Here is a 9,115-nt window from a genome sequence, read left to right as displayed (position 1 = left end):
ATATCCCCTGCACTTGCTGGCAGATTTGTATCCACTGGGCAATTGTTTTAAAATTTTTCCTAAAAATGGAATTTTTTTTTTCTTTTGAAATGTATATATTTTTAGCTTTTGAGTTTTTTAATCTTTTTAAAATTTTTCCATTGAAGGATAATTGCTTTACAGAATTTTGTTGTTTTCTGTCAAACATGAACAAGAATCAGCCATAGGTACACCCGTGTCCCCGCCCTTCTGAGCCTCCCTCCCATGTCCCTCCCCATCCCACCCTTCTACATTGTTACAGTGCTGTGTTCCTTTCTGCTGTACAACATTGTCAATCAGCCATAAGCGGTGAGGCACTCTGAGTGCAGGTTGGAAAAGGATTTCCAGACACAGGCCATTTCAGAAAGGAGTGAGTTTATTAAAAACAAAGGGCAGAGATAAAGCAGGCAGTGCGAGTGCAATGGGCCCACATCTGCACAGACCAGGGGATGCCGACAGTTTCCATGAGCTAATAGCCAATTTTTACAGCCTCAAAGCAAAATTGCTGCTGGATGGTTGGTGTTAGGTGATTGGTTGGGGCACTATAGGGTGCTTACTGGAGTGGGCATCTTTGCCCCACTGGGAGTTTGGAAGTCTGGTATGACTATCAGTGGGCTTTTTAAAAGGTTACAGAGGAGGATAGTCAGCTTTGAAAGTGTCCTTGACTCTGAGCTCCTCTTCTGTGTTCTTGGTGCAAGGCTTTACATCTGTGGCCTTGGGGCAGCACGCCAGAAATAACACTAGGCATGATCTATATTCTCTGTATTGATTGTGTCCTTCCACTTGGCAGTCATTTAAAATGGAACCAAAATACTGATAATCATGCTGAAGATCCAGCAGAGGATACTGAAGGTGCCCACATATTTGGGAGCTTTTCTCTTAAGCTCTGCCCACCTGGAGTCACTAGAAATGATGATCACCTGAAAGGCACTCAAGAGGAAGATGGTGCCAATGGACACACCTCTGCCAACTCTTGGAACGGAAAAAGCAAGTGTGCATCCAAAGCTGCCAGTGTTTCAGGAATTCCTTTCAAATGAACAACTAAGAGTTTGGCTAGAGTCACGTGCATGAGAATCCAATGTGTGGACCGACATTTGCCTCCTTCGAAATAAAGGGAGTGAAAATGGTAAACAAGACAGAAATTCCCCATAATCCCTGCCGTAGTCTGCAATAAAAAGATCACTCCTATTGCCAAATCCTCGGGGGCCATTCTGTCAAATCCCGGGAACTAATAATCTTCTTCTGAGCCAGAGAATCCTGCATGAGAAAATGAGGCAGAACTCTGTACCATATCAACTGGAATTGATACTCTTAAGTATTCTTCATTTACCTTAGATGCCACTGAAAAAGAAGAATTTCTATTTCTTCCTGTAAAACAAGTGTCTGATATTTGAATGTGTAACAGTGAAAAAACTTAAAGGAATATCAATGAGGATTTAAAAGTCATGCCCTGGTGGTTCAATGGTAGAGATTCCACCTGCCAAGCAGGAGACGAGTGTTCGATCCCTAGGGAAGGAACAAATGAATGTAATATCAGTAAAGATACCATGATTATATTCTAAACTACACAAGATGATTTTTAAGTCCACACAGGGTAAAGATAAAGTAAGAGTAAAAATATTCAGGAAACAATATTAAAGCATACCATTTAGTTACAATAAATGAAAGTTTGATAATAAAGTAGAAATAGGTGGATGTGATTGATAAGTTCACTGCAATGGTGGAAAGGAGGATAAATACTGCATTACAAAGCGGTAGTGAAAAGATGATTTTTTTTTTTTTTTTCAGCAAATGAGTTAGTATAATGGCGACTATCTTCCCAACTTTGTACATACCAAGTGAATCAAAGTTTTTAAAAAATCTTGGTAAAATGCTAGGAGCCAGCACGGGAGTTTCCACCCATGACAAAGGTCATGTGGAGAGGATCTGACATGCAAAGGTGAATAAGAACTCAAGGGTCCCACCGGACCTACCCAAGGATCTACCCCAAAACCAAAATCTGTCTGTGTTACTATTTCACGACCTTCACCACCTCTTCTGACATTAACGGGGGGCTATCCCTGATCACCTTTCTCTGAAGAAAATCAATTTAGAGCTCTAGTTAATAAGTCTCCTGGAAAAAAAAAAAAATAAGAAAAAGTCTCCTGGGCATAATAGGAATGTTTCAATTCAAACCCCTCTGATGACTTTCTAGCTTGCCTGACAGGTTTGTTCAGATTCCTGCAGCTACACATGTCATTGTTCATAGCCTCCCAACCACAAGAGGCAGGGAAGCTTAAGATATTCTAACAATGCAGAGCTTCTCAGAGAGTGAAAATTGTTAGAATAGAACTAGTAGAGGATTTCTTTGTTGAGCTGATGCTTGCTGCCAAGTTTCCATATCCCTTACCTATTATGTCTCTGGGAGTGTATTGATTAATATAGTTGGTATATAGAAATGTAAGTAGTAGCTTTAATGTTTGTAACCTTGGACCCTTGGGTTAATTCTTTTCTTGTTATAACCCACCACACTTTTGCCCTATAGGAATGCAACTTTATCTAATGCTTTGAGAGGGTGGTGCCTGACTTTAGAATAATCACCTTTAGAGAAAAATAAGTTTTCTGAAGAAAGGGTCATAAAATGTTAACAGGCCTCCTGGCCAGAAGATGATGTAAATCACCTAAAGCTTTTGCACATGACAAGTTTGCAGGAAGAAAGCCTGGCTTTAATAAGGGTTAAGCTCCGCTGACCTTGCACGACTCTACCCCACCCCCATTATCCTCTATGCACAACTTAAGGTATAAAAACTACTTTGGAAAATAAAGTGTGGGCTTTGCCCACCGAAGCTTGGTCTCCCCATGTCGTTCTTTCTCTTTCCTTTTCCTTTTTCAGGCTGATTCCCTGCAGCGCAGGGGCCCTCTGTGATCACTTTCCTGCCTGGGCTTCTAAGACCCACTGGAGAAGGTGCCTAAGGTGGGGCACATTCAGCTATTTCAGAGGGCGCCTTAAGCCTACGTGAACAGAGCAAGTCTTGTGCTGGTGCTTTACTGGTATTCTGGGTAAACCAAGGAATATCAGCCTCTTTTCTCTCCTCTATTTTCTTAACTGCAAAATTCTTTCCTTATCTCTTTATTTCTCTCAGTCGCCGATGCCGTCCTCCCGAGGGAATCCCTGGATGCAACAGGGGCTGGACCCCGGCAGTAAAACATACATAAGATGAAATTATAAAAATAAATAAAATTCATGTCTATAATACACGTTTATATACATCAAAATTCATGCCATGATGAGTATTTTCATGGAACCATAAGTACAATGAGCCTAATACAGGTTACAGACTTGTAAAAATGTTAAGTCTTTTTATTAAAAAGGTGAAAAGTAGAACTTAGTTCAGTTCAGTTCAGTTGTGACCAACTCTCTGCAATCCCATGGATTGCAGCATGCCAGGCTTCCCTGTCCATCACCAACTCCCAGTGTTTGCTCAAACTCGATTCCATTGAGTCAGTGATGCCATCCAACCATTTTCATCCACTGTCGTCCCCTTCGCCTCCTCTCTTCAATCTTTCTCACCAACAGGGCTTTTTCCAATAAGTTAGTTCTTCGCATCAGGTGGCCAAAACTATTGGAGCTTCAGCTTCAGTATCAGTCTTTCCAAAGAATATTCAGGACTGATTTCCTTTAGGATTGACTGTTATGATCTCCTTGCTGTCCAAGGGATTCTTGAGAGTCTTCTCCTACACCACAGTTGAAAAGCATCAATTCTTCAGCGCTCACTTTTCTTTATGGTCTAACTCTCACATCCATACCTGACTACTGGAAACACCATAGCTCTGACTATACAGACCCTTGTTAATAGAGTAATGACTTCGATTTTTAATATGCTCGCTAGGTTGGTTATGGCTTTTCTTCCAAGAAACAAGCGCCTTTTAATTTCATGGCTGCAGCCAATATCTCTAGTGATTTTGGAGCCCGAGAAAATAAAGTCCGTCACTCTTTGCATTGTTTCTCCATCTATTGAAGTCCACTCTATGAAGTGATGGGACTGGGTTTCATGATCTTCATGTACTGAATGCTGAGTTTGAAGCCAGCTTTTTCACTCTCCTGTTTCACTTTCATCAAAAGATTCTTTAGTTCCTCTTCACTTTCTGCCTTAAGGGTGGTGTCATCTGCATATCTAAGGTTATTGATATTTCTCCCAGCAATCTTGGTTCCAGCTTGTGCCTCACCCAGCCGTGCATTTAGCTTAAATACTAAATACTCTGCATTTAAGTTAAATAAGCAATGTGAGAACATACGGCCTTGATGTACTCCTTTCGAAATGTGGAACCAATCTGTTTCATGTTCAGCTCTAATTGTTGCTTCTTGACCTGCATCGTAATTTTTCAGGAGACTGCTAAAGTGTTCTGGCTTTCCTATCTCTTTAAGAATTTTCCAAGTTTCTTGTGATCCACACAAATGTTTTAACATAGTCAATGAAGCAGAAGTAGAGGTTTTTCTGGAACTCTCTTTTTCTATGATCCAAGGGATCTTGGAAATGTGATCTTTGGTTCCTTTGCCTTTTCGAAATCCAGCTTGAACATCTGGAAGTTCTTGGTTCACATACTATTGAAGCCTGGCTTGGAGAATTCGGAGCACTACTTTACTAGCATGTGAGATGAGTGCAACAACTGTGCTTCAGTTTGACCATTCTTTGGCATGGCCTTTCTTTGAGATTTGAATCAAAACTGATATTTTCCAGTCCTGAAGCCAGGGCTGAATTTTCCAAATGTGCTGGCACATTGAGTGCAGGATTTTGAACCTGAAACTCCAGTACTTTGATTACCTTATGCCAAGAGCTGACTCATTAGAAAACAGTCTGACGCTGGGAGGGATTGGGGGCAGGAGGAGAAGGGGACAACTGACGATGAGATGGCTCGATGGCATCACTGACTCGATGGACATGAGTTTAAGTGAACTCAGGGAGTTGCTGATGGACAGGGAGGCCTGGCCTGCTGTGATTCATGGGGTTGCAAAGAGTCAGACACAACTGAGTGTCTGAACTGAACTGAATTCCAAATTATAAACTGATCTGTTAATTAATGTGACATTAAAAGTGTTGAGCGGAAGTCAAGATATCTGAAACATTAATGTATCACATTTAAAGAAAATGACATTTTAAGAAAGTGATTTTTATTTTGTAAAATGAAGTTATACAACTATAAATTTTGAGAATATTTTCAAATCAGAGAATAGGACACACTAGGCTTTTATGCCTGATAGCTGCCATCTGAAACCCATTTCTGAAGTTACTTCTGGAAAATGGTCTGACCCAAGTCACCCATTTATGGATTTTTCAATAGGAAACAATGTCTCTGTTAAGCGCTTTATAAATTCCAGAGTCAGAGAAGGTATTTCTACTGGTTTCTGGTAGTTCAGATGGTAGAGAACCTGCCAACAATGCAGGAAACCAGGGATCGATACCTTGATCAGAAAGATCCCCTGGAGAAGGATATGGCTAGCCACTCCACTATTCTTGCCTGGAGACTTTCATGGATAGATGAACCTGGCTGTCTACAGTCCATGGCGTTGCAAAGAGTCAGACACGTCTGATGGACTAAGCACACTATTGTCAAATGTATACACTGTTTCTAATAAATATCATTCCTATAGATTTATTACTCATGGGGGTACTGTTGGCACACATATCATAACCCCCAAAATGTATGATTTCTGTAAGGTACTCCATAATTTCCCATATATCTCTACAATTCCAGTCATTAGTTACACTAAACGTTAGGTTTCATATCACTTGGATTCTAAAATAACAATCACTGTCAAAAAAATTACACTGTGATTTCCTTGGTGGTCCAGTGACTAAGACATCTGGCTCTCAATGCTAGCTTCGGCGAGGGCGGGGGTGGGGGGTGGGGGGTCAGGACTTGGGGGAGGTGCCTTGGTTTGATCCCTGATCAGGGAACTAAATCCCATATAGCACAAGTAAGATCCAGTTGCTGCTGCAGCTAAGTCACTTCAGTCGCGTACGACTCTGTGCGACCCCATAAACTGCAGCCCACCAGGCTCCCCCGTCCCTGGGATTCTCCAGGCAAGAACACTGGAGTGGGTTGCCATTTCCTTCTCCAATGCTTGAAAGTGAAAAGTGAAAATGAAGTGGCTCAGACATGTCCCACTCTTAGCAACCCCTCACACTGCAACCTAACAGGCTCTTCTGTCCATGGGATTTTCCAGGCAAGAGTACTGGAGTGAGGTGCCATTGCCTTCTCCAAAGATCCAGTACAGCCAAATAAATAAATATTTTTCAAAAAGAATTACACTAAGATATGTTAGGAGGCATTGCGAATTGACATCTGGTAGCACCCAATCTCTCTTTAATAGCTCCATTACATTTTTTGAATTCTTCCTCCTTCCAGTGTTGCTTTGGCACTGCATTACTTTGAGTCAGAACACTTCGTTTTCCTGAATGGTCACCAACCCAGACTCCTGAAAGCACCTGTTTCTTGCAGATTCTTGCCCACAAGCTGAAACAGAAAATACTCACTTGATATCCTCACATAGCCCGGATATTGGGTTCAGAGTGCTGGTCACATCAAGCTGCTCCTGTGGGGGACCGACTTCATTTTCACTTTTCACTTTCAAGCATTGGAGAAGGAAATGGCAAGCTGCGGACAGGGACCCAGCCAGACCCCTAGATAGGGGTTTGTGATTCTGTGACCTCATGACCCCTCAAAACTACAATTATCTTTTCACCTGTATCTGCGATGTGAGACAGGCTTGGAGAACTGTGATTATTTGTGGAAATCTTTATGGCTCAGTTGCTAATGATAAAACAACAATTAAAAGTTCGTACCGATCATCTCCAAAGGGACTCCTGAAATGCTTAAGGAAGGTTCTATTCCCTTTGGTCCCCGGAGACAGACAGGGACTCATAAGGAACCAGTAGTAAATACTGAGGTCTGACAAAGGAAGGGAATTTCATGTGTCTGCTTGTATAGTTTGTATCCATGAGAAGTGTTTCTACCAAAAACGAGTTATTTCCTATTCTTGAGACCACTAAACTGTGCCTCCGTTTAGATTATGAGTAGAGAGATGGAGCCAAAGCACCTGAGAGGGGTTTTCAAGAATTTCTCCATCTGTCATTTTACAAAGGTGAAATGTTTATACCTCATTGTCTAAAATGTCATAGAACTTCTCAAAAAGTATCTTGAGGCAAATACCCCCTGTTTATAGTTAGGATTCAATGTCTGATAGAAATTCCCGCATAATTTCCACTGTAGTCTGCAATAGCAGTACACCTTAGTGCCAACTCCCTAGAGAATATTCTCCTAGTTCTTAGTGACCAAAGTCATATTCAGAACCAGAGGTTCCAGCAGGGAACTGTGAGAATTGACCTACTGATACATTTATCATGACAATCAGTATCAATATCCTCTACTTAGAATTTGTCCCCACTCACAGATACTTAAGAAACATGTTTTCTTTTTTGTTCACACCTCCAAACATGTGGGATCTTAGCTCCCTGGCTAGGGAAGGAACCGCAATGCTGCATCGGAAGGTGGGGTCTTAACCACTGGGCTGCTGGGGATGATCCTAAACACATTTTCTTTAATAAGTAATTTATTACCTTGACATACATTTTCCTTTATATTGTAATGATTAATGCTCTTTCTGTGTAAGAAATGATTAAACCTTCAACTCTGAGATCTTAACTCCCCGAGCACGGATTGAACCCAATAATAACCTGCAGTGGAAGCACAGCATCTTAACCACTGGACTACTAGGGAAGTTGCTAATCTCACATTTAAAGAGAAAGGTGTACTCTCCTGGGATACAATGGTCTGTGGGCCTCTTACTAGTTTTCATGTCTTGCGTTAGCGCTTCTCCAGATTATCCTTTCAAGGACTGGGTGAAGAGGAGGAGGTTAGGAAAGAAAGCCAACAGTAGGAGAGGGTGTTTGTGAAGCTAAGTGCAGAGCAGTCGATGTGATCCAAGCGTCCCATTTGCCTAATTTCGTGCCCAGTTTTAGCACAAAAAGTCCTGCTTCTTGGAAACTTCTTCACTCCTGGAAGAAGCAAGGCAATTGGTTGCTTCAGCAGCAGCAGCAGCAACAATTAACAGAGGCAATCTGTGTATCAACAGATTCTGACAGGAGTAACGGTATGTCATTTCTGTGGTTACGTTATAAACGACAATGTGGATTCCTATCTCCCTCTTTCTTTCTGGAATCACTTCCTAAGAGAAAAGCCAGCTTCTCTGATGTAAGGAGGTTTCTGGTTACAATTCCTGAGGCTTCCTCTCAACGGATTATCTGAGCGATTACATTCTGCTTTTCATCACTGAGGAGACACCCATCTTCACACACTCACACAAAGGGCTTTTGAAATTTCCCCGTTTTTCGACTTGCTGAAAACATCTCCGCTTTCCATAGAGGCAGCTCTCAAAATTCTTCTCTTTTGCCTTAAGTTGTTTGAAACACTAACTTAGAACAGGCAGGAAACAGCTCTGCTCCAGAGGAAATCAAAGAGATTTAAAGGCATCAAAAGGCAGAGAAAGGAAGCACAGCTGGACAGAAGGACCAACAGACCCAAAACTGACAGGGGCGGGGGTGAGGGGAGGCAAGTCTCCGTCCCCACGGGCCCCGCCCGTAAGTACCTGCGCTTCCGGCCTCGTCCCACCCTCTCCCCTTTCCTCGCCTATCTTTGGCTGCAGCGAAGCGCACTCACCGTCCTCTGTACCGGATCTTCCTCCCGCGCGTGCGCAGTATCCTGCAGACCCGGAATTGAATTTAAATGAGCGACCGAGTGTTCTGGTGAGTTTTGTTTGTTTAAAACCCGATTCCTAGTCCCACAGCCTGTTGTCCTTCACACGTGGCTTTCGGGGGTCTCTGTGAACGTTCAAACCACCGTTCCCATTTTCCCGTTCCCAGTGTGTGTCCTCGCATCGCCGTCAGAAGTTCTGAAGTCCTTTATCTTAGCTGCCGGGACCTTGGGGTCCACGTCCGCTTCCTGTTAATATCGTTCTAGACTCCACGTCCTTCTCTGGCAGTTCTACCTTCTAACTTGTAGAGACCGCTGCTTAAAGTCCTGCATTGCCCAACCCCTAAGTCCCTGATCCACGAAGAGG

Source organism: Bubalus kerabau, chromosome 17, assembly GCF_029407905.1.
Source record: "Bubalus kerabau isolate K-KA32 ecotype Philippines breed swamp buffalo chromosome 17, PCC_UOA_SB_1v2, whole genome shotgun sequence".
NCBI classification, from domain to species: domain Eukaryota; kingdom Metazoa; phylum Chordata; class Mammalia; order Artiodactyla; family Bovidae; genus Bubalus; species Bubalus kerabau.
The sequence above is the reverse complement of the archived record's forward strand: the minus strand, read 5'-3'. Positions refer to the sequence as shown.